This window comes from Bombina bombina, chromosome 5 (genome assembly GCF_027579735.1).
Source record: "Bombina bombina isolate aBomBom1 chromosome 5, aBomBom1.pri, whole genome shotgun sequence".
Lineage (NCBI taxonomy): Eukaryota > Metazoa > Chordata > Amphibia > Anura > Bombinatoridae > Bombina > Bombina bombina.
In genome coordinates, this window is record NC_069503.1 from 254,000,426 (window position 1) to 254,027,924 (window position 27,499).

The 27,499-nt window shown below is 36.4% G+C and overlaps 1 protein-coding gene across 1 annotated transcript in view; it reads right to left on the minus strand.

The window, feature by feature from the left end:
- The window catches only part of SPAG6 (sperm associated antigen 6), a 367,292-nt gene that overhangs the window by 2,826 nt on the left and 336,967 nt on the right, over positions 1-27,499 (minus strand). The gene's annotated exons all lie outside the window — the stretch shown is intronic.

The window sequence follows — 27,499 nt, forward strand, 5'->3', positions numbered from 1 at the left end:
GCATGTCTAGTAAGTCAGCATTAGCAACATGGGCACAAAGAACCTGAGATGATATTCATTAGAATATTTTTTTTACGATGTTTTATTTTTTATATTTGACAAAATACATTAAAGAAAACAATAGAAATGAGGTGCCATTTATAGATAAATAACCTCTAGAATAAATGTGCCTATATTGTCTTGTAGAAGAAGAGGCAAATGAACCTAGTTTCCAGTCTGCATTAGTAGGTGCATTTTAGTTGTATAGATGGTTTAAATCATGTTTTTTATGTAAATCAGATTTTTTTTAATTTAAATAGGATTTTTCTTTTTAATAAAATGCTTTTTGAGGAAAAATCGATCTAAACATTGTTTCTATTGAGTATAAATTATAATCTAAATGTTATTTATCCTGAAATATAGATCAGTTTTTAATTATATAGCCAGGGGTCGATCCGATAAAAATCGTCGCCCGCAAAAGCTGGCGACGCCAATATTTGCGTGGGTTTGGTATCCTATATACGGCGTAACCTAGAAGTTACGCGCGTATATTTCTGCCGTCGCCCGTAGTTTTTTGGGCCATAGGCAGGTATACCAAACCTGCGCAGTTTGGTATCCAATACACAGCATAAGGACTTACGTGGCGAAAATGGAGAAATCTTACTCCATTTTCACCTCGCCACAAAAAGCAGCCGTAAGAAGCCTTACGCTGAGTATTGGAGCCCCGTAACTCTCTAAACTAGCTGCTAAATAAAACTTAACACCTAACGCATGCGCAATGTCTATCTAGCTGTCAACCGCGATCTGCTAAATAAAACCTAACACCTAACGCATGCACAATGTCTATCTCCCTGTCAACCGCAATTTTCCGCCGCAATCCCTAATAAAGTATTTAACCCCTAAACCGCCGCTCACGGACCCCACCGCCATCTACATAAACTAACCCCCTACTGTGAGCCCCGATCAGCCAATAAAATGCAAGCTCAATCTGATTGGCTGATTGGTTCAGCCAATCGGATTGAACTTGAATCTGATTGGCTGATTCAATCAGCCAATCAGATTTTTCTACCTTAATTCCGATTGGCCGATAGAATCCTATCAGCCAATCGGAATTCGACGGACGCCATCTTGGATGATGTCATTTAAAGGTACCTCATTCGTCGTTCAGTCGTCGGCCGGGATGGATGCTCCGCGTCTGTGGAGCGAAGAATGAAGATTGAAGATGCCGCTTGATGGAAGATGCTGTCCGATGGAAGAAGACTTTGCTGCCGCTTGGATAAAGACATCGCTGGGATGAAGACCTCTTCTTTGCCGCTTGGATAGACATCGCCCGGATCGGATGAGGAGTTCGGCCCGGCATGGTGAAGATAAGGTATGGAGATCTTCAGGGGGGTAGTGTTAGGTTTATTTAAGGGGGGTTTGGGTTAGATTAGGGGTATGTGGGTGGTGGGTTGTAATGTTGGGGGGTGGTATTGTGTTTTTTTTTCAGGCAAAAGAGCAGTTTTCTTTGGGGCATGCCCCGCTAATGGCCCTTTTAAGGGCTGGTAAGGTAAAAGAGCTTTGAACTTTTTTTAATTTAGAATAGGGTAGGGAATTTTTTTATTTTGGGGGGCTTTATTATTTTATTAGTGGGCTTAGAATAGGTGTAATTAGCTTAAAAATCTTGTAATCTTTTTTTTATTTTTTGTAATTTAGTGTTTTTTTTTGTAATTTAGTTTAGTTTATTTAATTGTATTTTTAGATAGATATTTGTAGTTTATTTAATTTATTGATAGTGTAGGTGTATTTGTAACTTAGGTTAGGATTTATTTTACAGGTAATTGGGTAATTATTTTAACTAGGTAGCTATTAAATAGTTCATAACTATTTAATAGCTATTATACCTAGTTAAAATAATTAACAATTTACCTGTAAAATGAATATAAACCCTAACATAGCTACAATGTAATTATTAATTATATTGTAGCTATCTTAGGGTTTATTTTATAGGTAAGTATTTAGATTTAAATAGGAATATTTTAATTAATAATATTAATATTAGATTTATTTTAATAAGAGTTTAGTTAGGATGTTAGAGTTAGATAGGGTTATTATACTTTATATATATATATATATATATATATATATATATATATATATATATATATAATATAATAACGATATTAACTATATTAACCCTAATATAATTAGGGTTAATATAGTTAATATATATAATATAATAACTATATTAACCCTAATATAATTAGGGTTAATATAGTTAATATAGCTGGCGGCGGTGTAGGGGGATTAGATTAGGGGTTAATACATTTATTATAGGTGCCCGCGGTGTAGGGGGATGTAGATTAGGGGTTAATGTGTTTAATATAGCTGGTGGCGGTGTAGGGGGATTAGATTAGGGGTTAATACATTTATTATAGGTGGCCGCGGTGTAGGGGGATGTAGATTGTAGGCAAAAGAGCAGTTTACTTTGTGACAAAGCCCCGCCAAAAGCCCTTTTAAGGGATGGCAAAAGAGCTGAATTCTTTGGGGCATGCCCAGCAAAAAGCCCTTTTAAGAGCTGGCAAAAGAGCTGTTACTTTGGGGCAATGCCACGAAAAAAGCCCTTTTCAGGGCTATTTGTAGGGTTAGACTTAGGTTTAGTGGTAGGGATAGTTTAGTATTTTAGGGGTTAAATAATTTAATATAGATGGCGGCGGGGTAGGGGGATTAGATTAGGGGTTAATAATTTTAAAATAGATAGCGGTGGGGTAGGGGCTCACTTTAGGGGGTAGGTTAGGTAGATGGCGGCGGTGTTAGGGGCTCACTTTAGGGGGTTATAGATTTAATATAGCTGGCGGCGGTTTAGGGGTTAATAACTTTATTAGGTAGCGGCGGGCTCCGGGAGCGGCGGTTTAGGGGTTAATACATATTTTATTGTTAGGATAGTGAGGGGGGATAGCGGATAGAGGGTTAGACGTGTCGGGCTATGTTAGGGAGGCGTGTTAGACGTGTCGGGCTATGTTAGGGAGGCGTGTTAGACAGTGCGGGTGATTTAGACTTTAGTCAGGTTTTGTAGGCGCCGGCAGTTTCTAACGTGCCGTAAGTCACTGGCGACGCCAGAAATTTGTACTTGCGCAGATTTCTGGACATCGTTGGTTTATTTGACTTACGGCACGTTAGCATCTGACGGCGCCGTATATTGGATAGTTTGAGTTGCGAGCTGAAACTGCGGGCGACGCGGGTTCCCTCGCTTGCGCCGCAAACTACGCCGTTTATCGGATCGCGCCCCAAGATGTTAATAAATTGTAAATGTCAATTAATTCCATGAATCCATTCACAATGTCATGCTCTCCCAGAGATTTCTGTCAGATTATTTTGTGCATTTTTTCTATCTTGAAGATATTTTTACATAGTATTGGTTTTGTAGTTCTCAAAGTTGAGAAATAGACCTTAAAGGGACATCATCATGAAAGAAAACTTCGGTTTTAGATAGAACATACAATTTTCAGATTTACTTCTATTATAACATTTGCTTCATTCTCTTGCTATCCTTTGTTGAAAGAGGGCTATGCTCCACTGAGTCCCAGTTGAACACATTGGGTGATATGGTGACAAGCAGCTAGCTCACAGTAGTACATTGCTTCTGAGTCTACCTATGTATACTTTTCAACAAGGGATATCAAGAGAGCAACGCAAATTAGATAAGTAAATTGGAAAATTGTTAAACATTGTATGCTATTTCTGAATCATGAAAGCTTAATTTTCACTTTACTGCCCCTTTAATGCCAATGCTCCCCTGTAAATCTATGTACACAGAATTAACCTATATTGTGTTTCAAAAAGCTCAATGAATAGAAGATTGTTTGGATTGGAATAGATCTGCACAAGTGTGAGGAGGGAGGGGCAAGCATTAAAAATGAAATGTTATTTTAGTTAAATAAAGCTATATAAATTGTTATTATTAAGCTAATGGCTATTGTTCTTTAGTTAAATAAAACAATTTAAATTGGTATTATTAAGGTAATCAATATTGTTCTCCTTCAAATAAAGTACAGCTGAAAAGTGAGAGAGTTCACCTGCCAATAATTTGATTTAAATCAATCCCACTCTGATTTTATATGTAAGAAAACAAAACTGTGTGACCTCTTTTACTATAATGTGAAGTTCAGGAGACACAGGTAGAGTGGAAATCAGACAGATGAAAAAACATAGAAGAAAGGACCATAGAGCAAGCTGGAAAAAGGAAGACGGTGAAAAAGATTTGACAGATGTAAGCATCACAGATAAAATGATTATCAAAATCAGTTAAAGAAAATAATAAAAATGAAATGATATGCATCAATAGTGAGTATGGGTGATCAAACACAGCAAAACAGAAAAGCTCTAAACATTACCAGCCAGTACTAAAAAGGCAAATTCACTTATTTTAATGAATTGGATAGAAACATCAAAATTAAACTATGCTTGGGTGCATTTCGATTTTAAATAGAAGCATTTTTATAAAATACTTAAATGATTACCGTTTTTCAGCAGCATACGCACATATGCTATGAGAGACAATGCAGCAATAGTTAAAAAAAAAAAAAAAAACATCTCGGAGAGTTAGCAGTGGCTTGTATGACAGACTCAATACACACCACAGTCAGCTCTCTCAGCATAAATACTGGTGCATTGTCCCACACAGCATATGTGCATATGCCACTGAAAAACAGTAATAACCTTTACTAAATGCATATATATGTCAAATTATATGTATATATATATATAAATATAGGTATCTACATACACACATATATATTTTAATATTTAATAATGTGCGTTACTCTGAACGTACTGTCAATATTTTACATTCCAATGTTTGTCACTAAATATCTGTATATATATATATATATATATATATATATATATGTATAGATATATATATTTTACAAAAATACAATAGATATATATAGAAATGAAAAATAAATAGAACATTTTCTTCTATGTGGAGAACATCGAAATGAAAAATATTCATAACTATCTTTGGGTTAGCGCAGTTGGTCTAATGCATGTTGGGTTAGTGTGCAAGCAATAAGTGTTAGCTTTTTCCCAGTTTGCGCACTCCATTAGTCTATGGGGAGAAGTTAGTGCAGTCACAATATCCGAAGTCCTGAAGTTAATACGCATTGGCTTTCGCTTGCGTGCAAACAATTTACTTTCAACTTGTAATACGCGCAGGTTAAAAGTTTACTTCACTTATAATCAGGACCTAAGCTTTTATTTTCATAAAAATGTGAAAACAACCTTTTAATCACCTTATTATAATACAAAATAGCCAATATTTTATACCACCCTAGAGCATAATAATGTCCTTTGTGACATTTTGCAGCAAAGAAATGGTAATCATCAATGGGTGTTATATCAGTACATATTAAATGCATATGCTCGTTTTACACCATCTTTTTGCATCATGCAGTAGGATGCAAATTTCAATGTTTTTTATCTTCTAAGTATATGCTATGTTTACAGAAGAATCTGATCTGTCAATTATGTTGTTAAAGTTATTGTAAAGTTTAATTAATAAGTGCCCGTTATCTAAACATTATATTAAAAACAGGGGCACATTCATTCATTAAACTTTACAATGATGCTTATTTTTTAAAACACTTACCTTTGTATTATGGTAAACATAATGCCAATTCTCTGCCAGCAGGCCCTGCTTTCATTAGCAAATCGATGACATTTCGGCTTCCTCCAATCGTTGTGTGCCTCACAAGCTGGATGCCAAAGGGGGCACACAATGATTGGAGGAAGCTGGATCATCATCGATATGCTAATAAAAGCAGGAGCTGCGGGTGGAGGATCAGCGTTATGTTTACCATAACACAAAGGTAAGTGTTTTAAAAAATAAGCAATCGTGATCGCTTCCAATCGCTTTCAGGGTATTGCAGTGATGCCTCGATATTGAAGCATCTGTGGCCCTCTCTGCATCGGCCATCGATGGTGCCGATTGTTGGTGGGTGGGAGCAGCAGCATAGGTGGTTTAATTCTGTATCCTGTTACGTCTAAGTGCGCGCGGGGGGAGGGCAAGGGATCTGGGAGGGTGTAGGGTAGCTACACTACAGAAATTGGGGTTTTATTTATTTATTTATTTAAAAAAAGGCATATTTTTTTAACAAACCGGGTACTGGCAGACAGCTGCCAGTACCCAAGATGGCAGCAACTAAGTAGATGGTGGAGGGTTAGAGAGCTGTTTGGGGGGGGGGGGGGGGGTCTGGGAGGTTGGGGGCTAAGGGAGGATCCAACACTTCAGAATAACTATATAAAAAAGCCTTTTATTTTAGTACTGGCAGACTTTCTGCCAGTACTTAAGATGGCGGTGACAATTGTGAGGTGAGGGAGTGAAGAGAGCTATTTGAGGGGGTCAGGGAGGGATCAGGGGGTGGGATGTTTCAGGTGGGAGGCTGATCTCTACACTAAAGCTAAAATTAACCCTACAAGCTACCTAGTTAACCCCTTCACTGCTGGGCATAATACAAGTGTTGTGCGCAGAGGCATTTAGCGGCCTTCTAATTACCATATGTCTGCTATTTCTAAACAAAGCGGATCCCAAAGAAGCATTTATAACCATTTGTGCCATAATTGAAAAAGCTGCTTATAAATAATTTCAGTGAGAAACCTAAAGTCTGTGAAAAAGTGAACTTTTTTTTTTAATTTGATCTCATTTGACGGTGAAATGGTGGCATGAAATACCAAAATGGGCCTAGATCAATACTTTGGGTTGTCTCCTACACTACAGTAAAGCTAAAATTAACCCTAAAGAGCTATTTGAGGGGGTCAGGGAGGGATCAGGGGGTGGGATGTGTCAGGTGGGAGCCTGATCTCTACAATAAAGCTAAAATTAACCCTACAAGCTCCCTAATTAACCCCTTCACTGCTGGGCATAATACACGTGTGGTGCGCAGCAGAATTTAGTGGCCTTCTAATTACCAAAAAGCAACACCAAAGCCATATATGTCTGCTACATATATGTCTGCTATTTCTGAACAGAGAAGCATTTACAACCATCTATGCCATAATTGCACAAGCTGTTTGTAAATAATTTCAGTGAGAAACCTAAAGTTTGTGAAAGAGTTTGTGAAAAAGCTAATGTTTTTTTTTAAATTGCATTTTGCGGTGAAATGGTGGCATGAAATATACCAAATTGGGTCTAGATCAATACTTTGGGTTGTCTCCTAAGAAAAAAATATACACATGTGAAGGGTTATTCAGGGATTCCTGACAGATATCAGTGTTCCAATGTAACTATTGCTAATTTGAAAAAAAAAAATAGTTTGGAAATAGCAAAGTGCTACTTGTACTTACTGCCCTATAACTAGCAAAAAAAGCAAAGAACATGTAAACATTGGGTATTTCTAAACTCAAGACAAAATTTAGAAACTATTTAGCATGGTTGTTTTTTGGTGATTGTAGATGTGTAACAGATTTTGAGGGTCAAAATTAGAAAAAGTGTGTTTATTCCACGTTTTCATCCTATTTTATCACTTTTTTATAGTAAATGATATGATGAAAATAATGATATCTTTAGAAAGTCCATTTAATGGCGAGAAAAATGGTATATATTATGTGTGGGTACAGTAAATGAGTAAGAGGAAAATAACAGCTAAACACAAACACTGCAGAAATGTAAAAATAGCCCTGGTCCCAAACAGTCAGAAAATTGAAAAGTGCTCTGGTCACTAAGGGGTTACGTTTGTGGTATCACTAATGTAAAATAAGTGCTATAGCATGTGTGCTTTTTCACATACATGATCACATCAGTGGTGCAATAACCCATAAATAAGTCTGACAGAATGTCTACAAAATATGTGTAGACGTCTGTTCAGACCAATACTCACTATTTGTACAAGGGATGCATCCTTTTTTAAAAGCGATGGATTACGGTTAACAATGATGTTCAAACTTTGGTTGTTTTTTCTGAAAATAAGTGTGTGGGTGGCCCATTCTTCTTCAGTCGTAGAAAATTACCCAAAAAACACAATAGTGCTGGAAGACTGTGAAGAAGTCCCAGTTTATCTCCCCTACCCTTAGATACAGACAGGGTTGGTCTTGTGGGACTTCAGTGTTACACTTAAAATACAAGTGTTTTGCATTAGGTGGGGGAAAGGAGCATGTAAGGTGCTACTCTGGTGTGCGGTTTACAAAACTAGGGATCCTATATGGCAGTAAACAAATATGCTAAGAGGATTATATATATATATATATATATATATATAGAGAAGAAAGTAAAATGTGTTCACTCAGTATACTGGGTAGACACAAGTGATACTCTATAGTTGGCGCTAGTCAGTATTGTGTATGGTATAGTGGCAGCTATATAAGACAAGTACTGGTTGAGATGTGAGGTCCCAGTCAGTAAGTGAAAAATGTGTATACAAGAGTAGATACAGCGCCTATATATCCATTTAAAATATGGGTGGTGTATGGGAATATGAGTGAAAACTAGAGCTGATTATTAGAAAAATAATAGCAATTAAAAGAATATTTAAAAAATATATAAATTATTGGAATCAATTATGCTTGAAGAATGATGAATAGATTATGAAACAGTGTTCATATGAGTCTTTAGACAATATATAGTCCGTAGTAAATCTTCATAAGCAGTTGGTATCAGTAAATAGATGGTATGTAATACCCTTACCAGATAATACCTCAATCTGATGAGGTAAGTATGCCGCACTGGGGGTATATACAGATGGTAGAATCTTCTCCTTGTATTCAGATGTGGTGCCTCTTGGGTTTTCGTGAGCCTCCTGGAGTATGCAGGGATATGTTTCTTGTTGTAGATAAATCCCTTGTACTTCCTTTATGTTGGTAGTTAGCCTCTTGGAGTACCTTTTCTGTCTTGGTATACACTTTCTCAAGGTGTCCCACATCAGACCGGTCCTATACTAACCAGTTTCCACACTGCAGCAAGTCATGTCTACACAGTGGATATATAGGCGCTGTATCTACTCTTGTATACACATATATATATATATATATATATATATACTGACCAATTTAAGCATAGTACGTTGTCTTTCTTACTTTGCTAAAAGCAAGGCCAATGTGAGGAATCTAAACAAATGTGCAGTTTGAAGTTAATTCCTCATTTGATATTTTAATCTGTGAAGATCTAGGAATATAGCAATGTCATAAATAGCTAAACTGAATATTTTGTGTTTTATAAAATGTGTATGTAGTAATAATATGTTTTAAAGTTTATTTTGAAAGTATAGCTAATAAAACCTTCATCTTTCTATTAGGAAGTGATTTTGTGCCATAGCAGGAGCTATGACCAATGTATTGCAGCCCTCTAAAGGGTTAATTTGTAAATATCTTACACTTCTGAAAAGCATTGTTTGAAAAGGGAACACTTTGCCTTTAGGCTATAGCTTATTACTAAGTAATTAATGCACCGTCAACAACCTCTTTTACAGTGGCAATGCTGGGCAATTTCAGGAACTCTCACAAGAGTTGCAATGCCAGGAATGCACAGTCTCTGCTGGGCTTGGGTTGTGCAATGCTATGAATGCACAGTCTCTGCTGGGCTTGGGCTGTGCAATGCTATGAATGCACATTTTCTCCAAGCAAGTGGGACATGCAGCACAAAAAAATGACATCTTACCATGTCCTCTCAGTAGCCAAGTGACAGAGAAATGTCAGAAATACACATAGTATAGTATAGAAAGTGTACTAACAATGGTAGCTATATATATATAGTCATGTACAGTAAACAGGTAATACAATGATAGCACCATGAATGGGTAACTACCAACCTCTTTTAGCAGCTTTAAAGCTGTTCACTGTAACAAACACACCAACATGACTGTATAGGCATTAGCTCCCTCTATTACTAAAAATCACCAACTAGGCTCCAGTCTTACCTATCTGCATACTGAGAGAGCACAGGTATCAGGTGTTCTTTTGCTAACTTTAAAGGAACAGTAAAGTCCCAATGAAACGTTCATGATTTAGATAGGGCATGTCATTTTAAACAACTTTCCAATTTACTTTTATCATCAAATTTGCTTTTTTCTCTTGGAATTTTTTGTTAAAGGCAAAAGCTAGGTAGGCTCATAGGCTGATCTTTAAGACTGCAGTCCACGGCTCATCTCACTGTCTGACTCTGAATAGCTAATAACGTGCTAAATTACAAGTGGAGCACAATTTTAACGTGTACCCATAAATGTTCATGTTTGCCCGTTTATGGGCGCACATTAAATAACCAGCCATTACAAGTGACTGGTTAATGCTACCGCTAGCTCACGGTAGCACTTCGCGCTCAAATTAATTAATCAGAGATCTGATCTCTGGTTAATTCATTTGAGCACCCCAACAGAAATATTGCCTCAATATTTAGTAGAGCCTCCTTTAGCAGAAATAACAGCCTCTAGACGCTTCCTATAGCCTGTAATGAGTGTCTAGATTCTGGATGAAGGAATTTTGGACCATTCCTCCTTGCAAAATATCTCCAGTTCAGTTAGGTTTCATGGTTGCCGAGCATGGACAGCCCACTTCAAATCACTTCACAGATTTTCAATGATATTCAGGTCTGGGGACTAGGAAGGCCATTCCAGAATATTGTACTTTGTTTGTCTTGGAACGCTGTGTTCTTTTGCCGCCATGCATAACGCCCCTTGTTATGACCAAATAACTCAATCTTTGTTTCATCAGTCCACAGCACCTTCTTCCAAACTAATGCTGGCTTGTCCAAATGTTTGCATACCTCAAGCGACTCTGTTTGTGGCGTGTGTGCAGAAAAGGCTTCTTCTGCATCACTCTCCCATACGCTGGATTGTTTAACGATGCACAGTGACACCATCTGCAGCAAGATGATGTTGTAGGTCTTTGGAGGTGGTCTATGGGCTGTTTTTGACTGTTCTCACCATCCTTTGCCTATCCAATATTTTACTTGGCCTGCCACTTATGGCCTTAACAAGAACTGTGCCTGTGGTCTTCCATTTCCTCAATATGTTCCTCACAGTGGAAACTGACAGCTTAAATCTCTGCGATAGCTTTTTGTAGCCTTCCCCTAAACCATAATGTTGAACAATCTTTGTTTTCAGGTCATTTGAGAGTTGTTTTGAGGCCCCATGTTACCACTCATCAGAGGAGAGTCAAAGAGAACAACAACTTGCAATTGGCCACATTAAATACCTTTTCTCATGATTGGATGCACCTGTCTATGAAGTTCAAGGCTTAATGGGCTCACCAAACCAATTGTGTTCCTATTAATCAGTGCTAGGTAGTTACAGGTATTCAAATCAACAAAATTACAAGGGTGCCCAAATTTATGCACCTGTCTAATTTTGTTTTGATGCATATTGCACATTTTCTGTTAAAACAATAAACCTCATTTCACTACTGAAATATTACTGTGTCCTACAGTTATTTGATAGATCAAAATGAAATTGCTGATCCAAACACCCAATTATTTATACATGAAAATCATGGACATTGTAAGGGGTGCCTAAACTTTTGCATATGACTGTATTTATGTGTTAATAAATATATATGTATATATTCATATATATTTTAAATATGCTGCCCAACTTACCCCCTTTGCTGCATTAGGTTCTGTGCCGTGTCTATAGCCATCAGAACAAGGCTCCCATTGGAGCCTATGGAAGCGTGCTCTTGTGAGCGCAAAGCTTCCATGCAATGGGCTTTACTTGTAATGCCAGTGCACATTTGCATGCACTGATATTACTGAGAGGAGTGCAAATATCGCACTTGCGAAAGCACAATTTTGTGCTCCACTAGTATTCTATATGACACACTAGTTATGACTAGTGTGTCATATAAATAACATTGTGCTCACACCCAGGGAGTTATTTAAGAGTCCGCCCTAATTGCCTGAAATGCAAGTCTGTCAAAAGATCTGAGATAAGGGGGTAGTCTGCAGGAGCTTAGATACAAGGTAGTCATAAAGGTAAAAAGTATATTAACATAACTGTGTTGGTTATGCAAAACTGGGGAATGGTAAATAAATTATATTTTTAAACAATAACATTTTTGGTGGTTTTTTTTATCCCTTTAAGGTTCCATATTCCAATGGGATAGCTACACCTCTTAGGCTGGTGGACAGGTTTAGTCACATCTCATTCACAAGGCTGTGTTGTATATTTCTTCATGCCGCTCAGAAAGCTTGTTAGACTAAGGCTCCCTTATTTTCTTTTTCTCTATAATGGGCTCTGTCTTTGATATTTGTTTATTCATTAAAACTAAAGAACTTGACATATCATCAGAGGGCAAATAAACCACCATGACAAGAGGCAAAAAGAATGTAGTGTAGTATAGCAAGCCTCCAAAACCAATGTTCAATACAGTATATGATCCATGCCAACAGATCAATAAAGCAAGTGAAAAAAGGCAGCTCACGTGTAACAACCTCAAGGTATTAGCTATGTGAAGTGCTAGAGGGTGGGGATATAATCACTGATATAATCTCTTCTGTATAATGCTTTATCAGCATTCAGTTGTCACAAGTAGCTGTGGGAGGAATGCTTCTATTTCCACTTCCAGCAAAAGAGCTTCCGTGTGCCAATTTCAATGTGATTGGGTGTATGAAGCACTCAGGATTGGGGATTTAATCCCTTCTTTATAGTGCCTTGTTAGAATTCAAGTGTCACTGTGATTTGTAAGAGAAAAGCTTATGTTTCAAATTAAAGCTGATCATGTTACTTGTCAAAGGCAACAGTGATGATTAATGTGAGAAATGCTTTGCCTTTAATCAATATTCTGGCAGTTTTTAATACACAGGTATAAAATAAAATTGTCTTGCTTCTCTTTAGAGGATTGGCCAGCCAAGCTTTGGCAAGTATGAACAAGACTTAGAGATAAAATATTTAAAACCTTCTATTATGCATATGAAAGCATAGCATTTAGACATGCCACAAGAAATAAAATGTAAAACAAACAGCTGTTTAAATTTAAGTTGAACTTAAAGGGACATGAAACACAATTTTTTTTTTCTTTTATGATTCAGACAGAGAATACAATTTTAAACAACTTCCTAACTAATTTATATTATCTAATTTGCTTCATTCTCTTGGTATCCTTTGTTAAAGATGCAGCAAAGGACTAATGGGACCAAGCTGAACGCATTGAGTGGGCCAATAACAGGTGGCATGTATGTTTAACCATCAATCAGCAACTCCTGAGCCTACCTAGGTATCCTTTTCAACAATGGATATCAAGAGAATAAAACAAATTAGATAATTTGTCACTGGATGATAAGGACAACTGCCTCTACTGTACTGGTGGAGAAGGTAACATTTTGCTTTATTCAGACTATGCACATCAAGGACAGCTACTCTATATTACTGACTTTTTCTCTTGCCTCTATGCAATCTATTATTGATCTAGTTACCTCTTTCTGACCATGTTCTCTTAGCTAACTGCCTCACCTTGCCTCCATACCATTCCAATAACCAACAGCATTTCTAAACAAATTTTAACCTCTCATCTCTAAAATCATAACCATATTTTGCCCTGACTTAGCTACCACACATACTACATAATCTAGGGTTCAGGCCAAGGGATGACAACATGTTTTACTGTGAACAACCATGACATTCTAATCAAACTCAATTCCTCCAAAAATGTTGCCAATCTGCAGCATGACTGGTAGAAATCATACTCTAGTGGATTTCTTTACAACAGGTTTATTTTTGCTCCTTTACTCCCTGTTCCTTCATCCCTAATACCATCTTTGTCCTAAAACCCCAGAACAAACATTCCCCTTCACCAACCTGTAACTTACAGTGTAAGGCTAATACTTTACCAGTTAGCTAAAGGTCTCTGGGCTTGTGCGGTTCTCTAAGAAATCTAGCCATTACTATGCAGTTTCTTGTGGAATTATCTAAAGACAGTTTTATCCTTGAAAACAATGTGTCTCACAAGGGGCGTTCCCTGCTTTTAAAGGACCAGTAAATACAGAAGATTTGCATTATTAACAAATGCAATAGCACTTAAGTCCGAATTTCAAATGAGAAGTAGAATTTTTTGCTGACAAATTTCAAAGTTTTGTCTATTTCCACTCCCACTGCATCATGTGACAGCCATCGGCCAATCACAAATGCATATACGTATATATTCTGTGAATTCTTGCACATGCTCATTAGGAGCTGGTTACTCAAAAAGTGTAAATATAAAAAGACTGTGCACATTCTGTTAATGGAAGTCAACTGGAAAGTTGTTTAAAATTACATGCTCTATCTGAATCATGAAAGTTTAATTTTGAGTTGCGTGTCCCTTAAAGTATACAGAATAAGATGCATACATTACAACAGGGCTCACAAAAAAAAATCATCATTTAAAAACCATAAATAAGTGATGTACTGAAATAAAAACACACAGTAAAAAAGCTGTGTTGCCAAATCGCATTAAAAATGTAAACAAAATTGTTCAGCAAAAATTGTATATAATGGAAAAATGTAACTCTGTATTGAAACTGCGCAGGGAAAAAAACAATATTTAATGCACAGTGTAGGATTGCAATAAAATTGCACAGCATGTGCATAAGATGCTGTGACGTTTGTACTCTTAAGTAAGAAATTTAAAGTTTATTACAGTATTTTCCTTATAGTAAAATGAGTTTCCTCGGCTAAACTGGAGGGCTGAACAGGTTGTAGCTAAAAGTTATTTTCCAGGTCTTGGGCTATGTTTTAAACATTTTTACTCAATGTTTTATCTTGCAAAGTGAACGTTAGCACAATTGTGTCAACGTTTCCCATTCTAGTGTTCTTCATTACATACTATGGGCCAGATTACTAGTGGAGTGTAAAAGCTTGAGGGGGTTTGCACTTGTTGGCTTACTGCTAGTATAACATGTTTGAGCACAATTGTGATTTACGCTAGAATCATTAACGTGACTCAAAATACATCGCAAAGTACTACAGTTACACTCATAATAAAACCATCTAATCAAAATGATTTTAAAAAATATTTCACACAAAAGTTATAAATGCTCAAAGATATGAGATCTCAGGTCTTAGAAAAAAAAGGCAGGCAAAGGGCTTTAACATAAAGATACATAGATATACATGCCTAAAGATGGATATGTAGGTATATACTGTGTGTGTGTGTGTATGTGTGTATATATATATATATATATATATATATATATATATATATATATATATATATATATATATATATAGGTATAGATATATATTGTACCAAAAAATTTATATACATGTAGAAATATGTATTTATAATAAATATAACATATTCTGTTATTTGAATAACATTGGAATGTGAAATATTCATATTTTCATGTCAGGTTTGCACAAGAGCGGGGTCTTAGTTTTTTTTTCTTCTTCACTTTTTTATCTCCATTGACCTCTATGGGGGAATACGGGAACGCGCACACAATATTCTAACTTCAGCGAAGGAACAATTACAGTTTACTTTCAAGTCATAATCACCAAGATTAAAAGTTATGCGCTAAACCAGGTGCATATATAACGCAAAAAAATGAGCGGTACCGCACTCTCCATAGCGCTGCAATTACAAGTTACCGAAAAACCTATTTTTTTTGTGCGGTATGGTGCGTTAAGCTCTATACCACACAAAACCCAAGGCCTGACTTGACGTGCTCATGCACGTTTTCCCCCATAGACATCAACCTGCGATTGCGGAATGGCGCTCGCCGTAACGCAATCCCCATTGATGTCTATGGGAAAAATAAATGTATGTAAAAACCTAGCACCCTATTATAAAGCCCTAGTCTAAATACCCCTAATCTGCCGCCCCAGACATCGCCGACACTAAATAAAGTTATTAACCCCTAAACCGTCGCCCCCGACATCACCAACACTAAATAAACCTATTAACCCCTAAACCGTTGGACCCCCAAATCGCTACTACTATAATATAGTTATTAACCCCAAAACCGCCGGCCCCCCATATCGCTACTATTATAATAAAGTTATTAACCCCTAAACCAACGGCCCCCCACATCGCAACATACTAAATTAAACTATTAACCCTTAAACCTAACTATCCCCTATACTTTAAATTAAATTTACAATATAACTATCTTAAAATAAATAAAAACTTACCTGTGAAATAAAAAAAAAACTAAGATTAAACTATAAATTAACCTAACATTACTATATTAAAAGATTTTTACGAAAAATAAAAGGAAAAAAATCCTAAGACTACAAAAAACTTAAAAAAAAACTAACATTACAAAAAAATGCACTAAAATTACGAAAAAAAAACAAAAAAACTAACATTACCAAAAATAACAAACACTAAAATTAGGAAAAATAAAATAAGATTACAAAAATAATAAACAAAATTATCCAAAATAATACAAATTAAACCTAATCTAATAGCCCTATAAAAACAAAAAAGCCACCATAAAATAAAAACACCCCCTAACCTAACAATAAACTACCAATAGCCCTTAAAAGGGCCTTTTGTAGGACAGTCCCCCGTAACAGTAAAACCCCCCCCACCCAACCAACCCCCTAAAATAAAAAAATAAAAAGTCTAAAACAAAACTAAGCTACCCATTGCCCCTTAAGGGGCATTTGCATTGGCATTGCGCTTAAAAGGGCATTCAGCTCTTTTACTGCCCATTAAAATAATAAAGCCCTTGATTGAATGTAAGGTACCCCTTTTATATTGGGGTACCGTTGTATTCCTTTTGGCTGAAAAATTCAAATCAGCCAATAGTAATGAGAGCTGCTTAAATCCTATTGGCTGATTTGAACAGGTATTTACTGTCCTTTGAAGTAATATATTTCTTTCTGGTCCACTGCAGTACCCATATGAGAATACCTTTTGAATCTAATACCTTTCACCTTGCCCCATGCTGTGTCTAATTTGATTATGGAAGGACCTTCAAATCACTTTCCTTCTGTGGGGGGGGGAGGGAATGATTTTTTTTATCATAATAATTATTTTTCTCTCTCAAAGTTTTGAATCTCATGTTTTGTATTGTTGTTTAGTATGGTAAAACCCCATATAAAGGAATGGGTGGAGCGAAATAAAAAATAAATTTCTGCTTAGATCTGAAAAAAGATGACAAACTTTTCTATTTTGATCTCTTTGTTTTTAAATTTTCCATTCTAAACCTCGATCAATTTTCAAATATTTGTTTTCTGCTTCTGAATTTCCTCAGGGTGTGGTTGAAATGCTGCTGTGTGTGTACAGGGATGCGGTTGGCCAATGCAGTGTGAGGTGAAAGACAGGGAAAAATCTGGTAGCTGAAGGGTAAATGACTTAAGACATTAAATTAAAATTTACCAATTGCTCTTAATAGGATACCAAAAAGTACATGCAGGTTATGCTATATAAACTTAATATAGGTGCATTTATTGCAGACACTGAGAAGTTAGCCAGAGGAGACAAGACATACCTCAGTAAGAGTTAGGGAATTAAATCCAGAATCAAAATAAGCTGCAGGAGATATCTGGCAAGCATAACTCTAAAAAGACCTAAATCACTATGAAATGTGATAGGCTCCACACACTAATGGAGCATAAATTCTAGCAAAATGCTGCAGGCACCCCTGCCAGTTTCTTCCTATATATAAGGCAGAGGCCCTGGAAGCAATCCACTGCACATAAGTGCACCATATTTGACCCTTAAAGAGATGCTGTTAACTCCAGGGTCGGTAAAAAAAGACCTCCAATTAGAGGCCCATAGGACCTATTCCCTGTAAGTAACTGCTAGGCACCAGTGTAACCTATATTTAAAAAAATATATATATTTCCCCATGAAAGAAGATATCACATATTAATTTATGCCAGATCTGAATAGAGATATGCTAAGAGATAGCTTTAATGCAAATTTAAGCAAACATAGATCTAATATATTCTTTAATTGGGGGTGGGGGGTTTCAGGGCATATATAACTAATTGTAGAAAGAATATCATATTGACCCTTGAAAAAGTTCCTCCGAAAAGGGGGGCCAGGTGTTGGTGGAGGGGGCTGAAAGAGGAGCAGATTGGTTCTGTCTACCCCTGTTGGAGGCTAAGATCATTCCTGGTGACTGCTGCTGTAGGGTAAGCAAAGATAAGGGTTATATATAGGAGAAGGGGAGGAGTCACAAAGACTTTAGAAAGTTTCTACCTACTTCAATAGGCACAAAGCAAAACAGCAATATAACATTCTGGTAAAACATGATGATTAAAAACAATGCTTAGTTTCTCAACAATTCTCCATAGATTGTGCTTTTATAAGTCTATAATTAATACCAGATACAGTAGTAATTTATAGATGACAAAAAAAAGATGGATTCAATTTTTTTCTACAACAAAAAAACTCAATAAATTCAGAGAATAACAGTTGTAGGATTTTAAACAAAATCCACATATAATGAGAAAGAAGAACTCATTTTTTTCAGATTAGTAAAAGAGAATGATGGTTTTGATAAATCTGGTTTTATAAAAATCAGAAAAATGTATGAGGCATGGTTAAGAATTTCTCAAGAGGTTTAGCAGGCAAATAATACAGTTATATGTGCATCCACCTGTTTGACCTTAGTCAGAAAAACTTGCTTTCAGCTCAAACTCTCTAGAAACCTGGTGTTTGCATTAATTGTTGGTCTACCGTCAGTATTTTTCTGTTAGCAATGAGTGTGGTACAAGGCCATTTGCCAATACTACATTAAAAGGACAGTAAAGTCAAAATTAAACTTTCATGATTCAACCAAAGCATCCAATTAAAAGCTTTTCAATTAACGTCAATTGTCTAATTTGTTTTGCTCTTTTGGCATCCTTTGTTGTAAAGCATGCCTATGTAGACTCCAGCGCTAGCTGATGATTGGTAAATACATATATATGTCTCGTCATTGGCTCAGCCGATGTGCTCAGCTAGCTCCAGTAGTGCATTGCTGGTTCTTCAATAAAGGATAACAACAGAATAAATCAACTGTGCAAACAGTAGAAGTAAACTGAAAAGTTGATTAACCCCTTGGACCAAATGGACATAGGTACTACGTCAAATAGTACTTTGCCCAGCATACTGTGTGTGACGTAGTACCTAGGTCCAACACAGAGGTGTATGCTGCGGTCCCCCGGTCAGCTTTGACAATGGAAACTGCAGCCAGGGGCAGAAGGCATCTGCCTTCATATAGTAAGGGAGCAATGATCATACTCCTTTTACCATATGAAGCCAGATCGCCAATGCAGATGGAGACACGGACTGTGTCACTGTCTCTATCTGCTGTGGTGGTGCTGTGGGTGGTGTGGGAGGGAAGGAGGCAGGAAGGTGAAGGGGGAGAAAGGGGAGAGTTCCCTATTTATTTATTTAAAAAAAAAAAAAAGCCCTAAAACTTCATACTAGCAGACTGTCGGCTAGTACCTAAGATGGTGGTGAGGAGTATGGATGAATGGGGAGAGAGCTTTTTGGGAGGAATCAGGTAGGGGTCAGGGAAGTGTCAGGTGGGAGGGAAATCATCAAACTTGAATATGATTACACTTGTCAGCTAACTAATTAACCCCTTCTTCACTGCCAGGAATTTCAGAAGTGTGGTGCTCAGCTGCGGTAAGCAGCCTTCTAATTACCAAAAAGTAATGGCAAAGACATGCATGTCTTTCTGAACAAAGGGGATCCTAGATAAGCTTTTAGAACCATTGTTGTAAGTTAGAAACCCAAATGTAAGTGAAAAGCCCAAAGTTGGTGAAAAAGTTAGCAATTTTTTTTATATGATCGCATTTGGCAGTGAAATGGTGGAATGAAATATAACAAAATGGGCCTAGATCAATACCTTGGGGTTTTTACTAATATATTTTATAGTTTTAATAGATAAACAAAAAAAAAACAACAAGGCTCTCTTTCTGTTTAAAAGGCAAATATGCTAAAAATTCTCCATTATTTTGAGCAAGTTGTTTTCTGAAATTTCCGATAGTGAAGGGGTTAAAATTGCATGCTCTGGGGCATATGTATCAAGCTCCGAACGGAGCTTGATGCCCTGTGTTTCTGGCGAGCCTGCAGGCTCGCCAGAAACAGCAGTTATGAAGCAGCGGTCACAAAGGCCGCTGCTCCATAACCTGTCCGCCTGCTCTGAGCAGGCGGACAGATATCGCCGGAAATCAACCCGATCGAGTACGATCGGGTTGATTTACACCCCTTGCTGGCGGCCTATTGGCCGCGAGTCTGCAGGGGGCGGCGTTGCACCAGCAGCTCTTGTGAGCTGTTGGTGCAATGCTGAATACGCGAGCGTATTGCTCGACGTATTCAGCGAGGTCTGTCGGACCTGATCCGCACTGTCGGATCAGGTCCGACAGACCTTGATAACTTGGGGCCTCTATCTGAATCATGAAATAAAACTTTTGGGTTTCATGCCCCTTTAATGTAAAGACAAAGATGTGAAAGAACTCCTTTATTGCATAAAGTATGAACACATGGGCATCCACAAGAACAAGGGCATAAACCACACTTAATACCAGTATGAATGTGAAATTTCATTTTCCCCTACTTTCTGGGCATGAATATACAAATAAGGACTCATAGTGCATAAACCATGATTAAATACTCCAGTGTCATTATTAAACGTGCAGACTGCAAGGATCCACTTCTTAAGCTGTATAGATGAAAGATGGTCTGTTTAATATTATTTTTTAAATTAAATCTGTGCTGGGTACATGAGCAGGGGAACACAATGACACAAATGCATGGCAAAGAATACAGATACTAGTTAAAAGGAGGCTATATAAACTCTAGGAAATCTCTCAGCTAGGAGTGTAAAATACTGGCCCAATACAGGGCCAGATTACAAGTGGAGCGGTATTTAAAGGGACAGTCTAGTATAAATTAAACTTTCATTATTCATATATGACTTTTAATTTTAATCAACTTTCCAATTTACTTTTATCATCAAATTTGCTTTTTTCTCTTGGTATTCTTAGTTTAAACTAAACATAGGTAGGCTCTTATGCTAATTTCTAAGCATTTGAGGGCTGCCTCTTATCACATGCTTTTTAAATCTCTTTTCAACACAAAGAGACAGAAAGTACACGTGGGCCATATAGATAACACTGTGTTCAGACATAGGGAGTTATTTAAGATTTAGCACAAAACCATGCTAAATTTAAGACAATAAATAATAAACAGTCACAGTCATGTGATCAGGGGGCTGTCAGAAGATGCTTAGATACAAGGTAATCACAGGGGTAAAAAGTATATTAATATAACTGTGTTAGTTATGCAAAACTGGGGAATGGGTAATAAAGGGATTATCTATCTTTTAAAACAATAACAATTCTATGGTATACTGTCCCTTTAACGCTCCTGCTCAAGTGCTAACTCCGCTAGAAGTAAGCTTTTTTGAGCACGTCTGGTACCGCCTGTATTACAAGTTGAAATAGTTGCGCTAACCCGACACGCATAAAAAGCTGAACGTAGAATATTGAGTGTTCAATAACGTATTCCCCCATAGAAGTCAATGGAGCAAAAAAAGTGGAAAAAAACACTAACACCCTACTCGTGCGCAAATCTGATCACATATTCTCAAGTGCACTAGCCCGACATGAAAATATTAATACTTCACATTTCAATGTTCTTTACATAAAATAATATGTTTTATTTATTCATAAATACATATTTCTATCTATATATGATTTTTTTGCACAAATATATATTTATACCTATATATAGATGATTATATAAGTGTAGATGTATACAGATATATATATATGAATATATTCTGCTATGGACAGAACATTGGAATGTGAAATATTTACAGTATAAACACACAGTATAACACTTTATTAAGTATGAATATTGCATAAATATGCTTTTACATGTTTTCATCTACTTAACTGAAAAAGGCTCCAACACACACGTGTATATATATATATATATATATATATATATATGTCTATGTGTGTGTACATATGTATTTATATGTGTATATATGTCTGTTAATACATATATACACATATAAATACATACATAAATACACACGCACACACACACCTATATACAGTATCTCACAAAAGTGAGCACACCCCTCACATTTTTGTAAATATTTTATTATTATATCTTTTCATGTGACAACACTGAAGCAATGACACTTTGCTACAATGTAAAGTAGTGAGTGTACAGCCTGTATAACAGTGTGAATTTTTTGTCCCCTCAAAATAACTCAACACACAGCCATTAATGTCTAAACCGTTGGCAACAAAAGTGAGTACACCCCTAAGTGCAAATGTCATCTTTAGAGATATACATAAAACATTTAGAATAGTTTTATGCTTTTATATGTGCTACATGGAGTTGTGAATGCAAATCTGTTTAAGACAGCACTACATAAATATAATAGGATCCACTCATCTGGTTGATTAAAATGCTACAAGATGCACAGTGGATCTCATTTGCATGTATTTACCATGAATCTCTAGCAGCAATGGAATCATGAAAAGGTGCAGAGGAAATCTGGGGAAAATCAGTCCTGACCTTTCTGGATACGTAAATGTGCTAACAATTAATTATTTAACTCAACCATATTTATGGTCAAGGGTTTTTCATTCGCTTTATTTTGCTAACCATAAATTGTTATTTTACTGGTGTACAGGTTTACTATGCAACAGTCAGACACATTATTGTTATTGTTTTGCTGTCCTCTTTCTTTTTGTTCCTTCTTTTTCTGCCTGGCTGCTCACAAAATATAAAAAACAAATACCCCCCTCAACAAACAGGTCATTGGGTATACTTTAAAAAGATGGCAGGAAGACTATGTTCTATTTGAATTTGTATTCTATTTAAATTATCTTCTTCAAATGTGCAGCCATAGGCCTTGTTGGCATTTGCATTAATACACCCCTGTGCCAATGAGTCTAATTAAAGACACATTAAATAAAAATTGGAAACGTCAGCTATATATCTGAGACATATTTTACACAGTTGAAAGAAGACAAGTCCCTCATGTGCAGTCTTCACTGATCCGCTTTGGTCCCTGTATTTATAATAAAAAGCCCTGACAGGTGAACTTACAGTGAGTGTACAGTTATTATTATTACACATTTACCACAAGCAATCATAACCTTACATTATGGTTTAAGTCTAACATATAAACTAGATACTTTTTTTTAAAAAGTATTTATTGTATTGGCAGCCACTTCCCCCTCAGGCAAACAGCTCCACAGCTTGATTGCCTACACTGTTTTTATTGCTGGAGATTAAAGGGCCATTATAAGGGGAAAAACTGATCTAATTTTCTAATTTTCTTGAACAGTGCTCTTGCCAATTCTCTATATGAACGATGTATATATTTACATAAAGTAATCAAAAGCCTGTTTTCTAGAGTAAAGAGACCAAATTTGTATGTATATACATATTTATATATATATATATATATACACACTGCATATATATATATATATATATATATATATATATCTTATATATATATTGTTCAATGATTTCACTGTAAGAACAAAAAGACGCTTGCTAACCAATCACATACCTGTCTATATGGATGTGGCAGGACCTCCACACTTGTGCAGCCTATCTTTCCTTCCCTTAAAGTGTATTTCTTATATTGATTTTATAACCAAATCTAAATCTATATATTTGTTTATACACATTTATATGCATATATTCCTGACACATTCATATTATTACAGCTGCTGAAGGCGGCCTACTATCTGTATGATACTATGCAAGCAACATATTGCTGATTTCTGTCCTAGAATAATATCCACCCCTAAACCAGCCTAGTACCCTTGCAATACATGGCTGATTATCAGCATTGATTCTCATATCAAGTACAAGTCTTAAAGGGACAGTCTAGTCAAAAATAATCTTACATGATTTAGATAGGGTATGCAATTTTAAACAACTTTTCAATTTACTACATTTATCATCAAATTTTATTTGTTCTCTTATTATTCTTTGTTGAAAGCTAAACCTAGGTAGGCTCATATGCTAATCTCTAAGGCCTTGAAGGCCGCCTCATCTCAGGGAATTTGAAAGTTGTTCACAGCTAGAGGGTGTTAGTTCATGTGTGTCATATAGATAGAATTGTGCTCATGCATGTGGAGTTGCCTAGGAGTCAGCACTGATTGGCTAAAATGCAAGTCTGTCAAAAGATCTAAAATAATGGGGCAGTCTGCAGAGGCTTAGATACAAGGTAATCACAGAGGTAAAAAGTATATTAATATAACCATGTTGGTTATGCAAAACTAGGTAACGAGTAATAAAGGAATGATCTATCTTTTCAAACAATACAAATTCTGGAGTAGACTATCCCTTTAACATCCTGTTTCATACACACAAATTTAAGGTATACAAGATATAATTTGAAAGTCCTTACACACAATGCCTAGCTACAGTGGAAATACGGTGCTAAAGAAATATTGACAAATGATTTAAATATATTTACAGCACAGTTGTATTCACTACAACCTACTCTGAGAAAGAACTGGTAAGAAATACAAATGAGTATATCTGCAGCTCTTATAGGAGGCTAGATAGGGGCTTCTGGAAGAAAGAATGCAGTACAGATTCCAATGCAGTTTTTGGCTCCTTAAAACATGGCTGTAAATGTGTTGCTGTAGACGTGAAGACATTCACAGACTGTTTCCAGTAAAGGATTTGCATAGGCTTCATGTGCTACACTATGTTGTGAGTTCACACACTTGCAGATTATTTGCCTAATGCCTCAATTAGAGCTTTATGGCCTTAGTACAGTTTATCTCCCTATCTATTGCCTGCATTTTACAACTTCTGCAATCACTAAATCTTTTTGACTTTTATTGCCCTCCTGGAACACATTCATACTTCAGAACAATCTGTTTTTCTTCAGTTCTGACCCAAAGAAAATTGGATTCTTTTTTGAGGTCATTTAAAAAGGCTCAAATATTAACTTTTTTTTTTTTTTTAATCCATCATATTTTTATTTACAGTTTGAGTTAGCAAACTTAAAGGGACATGCTGGAACAAGCTACAATGCTCTAACGGTCTATACTGCAAGTGCAGTGCAAGCAGTACGCAGTGTTAACACTGTTGGTGTGCAATAGATTGCGCTTTAATACCATTTACATTTTTGTGTTGGCGTTTTAAGTGGATGGTTAATATTTATTGTGCAAGTGGTAATGGGGTACACACTACAATACTCATGTCGGATAGCGCGGATGCATATTTCCCCCAGAATAACAGGTTTCTTTTTCTTACTTCTGTTTCTCCTATGCTTAAAGCTGCCTAGAGGAACACTGCTAGGGTTGCCACCTAAACCATGTTTTCCTGGACACTTATGAGTTACACATGCTGCAGAACCTGTTGGCGCTCTACAAATAACCGATAATAATAATAATAATAATAGGGTGGGCAGGGAGGAACATGTATTGTGTTTCTACACAGCACTATTCATATTCCTCCCTGCCCACCCTGCAGCATGTGTAACTTATAAGTGTTCTGTATTTTAAGGGACGGGTGGCAACCCTAAACACTGCATTAGAATGAGGGAGTATGCATCTGAAATCTGTGATGCAAGTAATGCATATTTGCATATCCTTACCCAGAATCCCCTTGCTCTAGTGGAAACACTTTGTTTAATTTGTCTGTAGAAAACAGTACAGAAGTGTTATACAATGATTTATTGTACATTATTAATGTCACTTTAAATAAAAAAAGGCTTGTTTTTCCTGATTTAAGGCTTTAAGCTAATAGAACAATTTATTTTTTCTTACGTGATTTGGACTAATAAAATATATTGTGACTTTAGCTTATAGCACTCTCCATCTCACTTTAATTATTTTCTGTGTTGGCTACAGTGTCTATATAGGAAGGGGATAGTCCTGTTTTGGAGTGCTTTGTTACATTTAAAGGGACAGTGTACTGTACACCAATTTTCATATAACTACATCATGTAATAGACACTTATATGAAGATGAATATGCACAGATATTGATCGAAAAATACAGTATAAAACCTTTTAAAAACTCCCTCCCAGTTTAGCACTGTTGATGAGGTTAGACTGGGAAACCCACTGAAAGGGGCTGGAAAAGTAGGAAGAGCAGACACTCCCCCTCACCTCCTGCACATGAAAAGACAGATTACACAAACAGGAGCAAGCAAGAATCTGTAGACTTCAGTCTACATCTGATACTTTGGGGCTTGGTTAGGAGTCTAAAAATAAGCACAATGTTTTAAAAAAATAATCAAAACTATACACTGTTACAAAAACACTCCCAGATAGTCTATATAAATGGATCATCTACAAAACATTTATGCTAAGAAAAATCTAGTGTACAATGTCCCTTTAAGTCCAGCGTAGTACCTATATTTATAAACTTAAAGGGACAGTATAGTCAAAATTAAACTTTCATGATTCAGATAGGACATGCAATTTTAAACAACTTTCCAATTTACATTTATAATCAAATTTGCTTTGTTCTCTTTGTATTCTTTGTTGAAAGTTAAACATAGGTAGGCTCATATGCTAATTTCTAAGCGCTTGAAGGTCGCCTCTTATCTCAGTTTTTTCTCATTTTGACAGGTTTTTTTACAGCTAGACAGTGCTAGTTCATGTGTGCCATACAAATAACATTGTGCTCACTCCCCATAAGTTATTTATGAGTCAGCACTTATTGACTAAAATGCAAGTCTGTCAAAATAACTGAAATAGGAGGGGCAGTCTGCAGAGGCTTAGATACAAGGTAATCACAGAGGTAAAAAGTGTATTAATATAACGGTGTTGGTTACGCAAAACTGGGGAATGGGTAATAAAGGGATTATCTATCTTTTTAAACAATAAAAATTCTGGAGTAGACTGTTCCTTTAACAATTATTTTTTAGTATGCCCCTTTAACAGAATGCATCATTTTCAGCCCATGCTGATAGCGCCTCGTTATTTACTGTGGAGGTCACATACAGATTTGCCTAACTATAGTTAGGCAATAGTTACATTTTGTTGCTTTATGCTTCTGTACTTCTGTATACTGAAAACAACATACAAATTGTGCCTCACGATTCCACCCCAAATGTGGCTGTGTGTCTGTATCTAATAATGCAAACCTCTCTGGGATCCAGATTGGAGGAGAGCCACTTTATAAATGCAAGTTATATTTCGAGCATTCTATGCAGCTGTGGTCTGCTGTTACCTAATGAGACAAAAGAGGCCTTTAATATCCCATCTTTCTTTATTAAAGAAATTATTTCATGGCCTGCAATGCCCTGAGGCAGCATTCCACTTGTGTGGAGTGTGCATGTGAGTGTCTGTACAATTCCAAGTTCTTAACTTTCAGTGCCTCATTAAAAAAGCGAAACCTAGCTGAGATTTTTGTGTTAAGGGAAGCATTAAATCTTCACAGTGTTTTCACTGCTGAGAGCCTACCTGCAAATTGTACAACTGGAGCTTTTTGCTTTGTACATATGCAAGTTTTATGTAACCTCACCACGGTTCCTGCACATTCAATTAAAACAGTAAGTCATTTACTTTACACTTTGAAACACAATAAAAGCAGTATTCTGTAATATGAAGCATCAAAGGGGCATATTTATCAAGCTCTGTACGGAGCTTGAAGCCCCGTGTTTCTGGCGAGCCTTCAGGCAT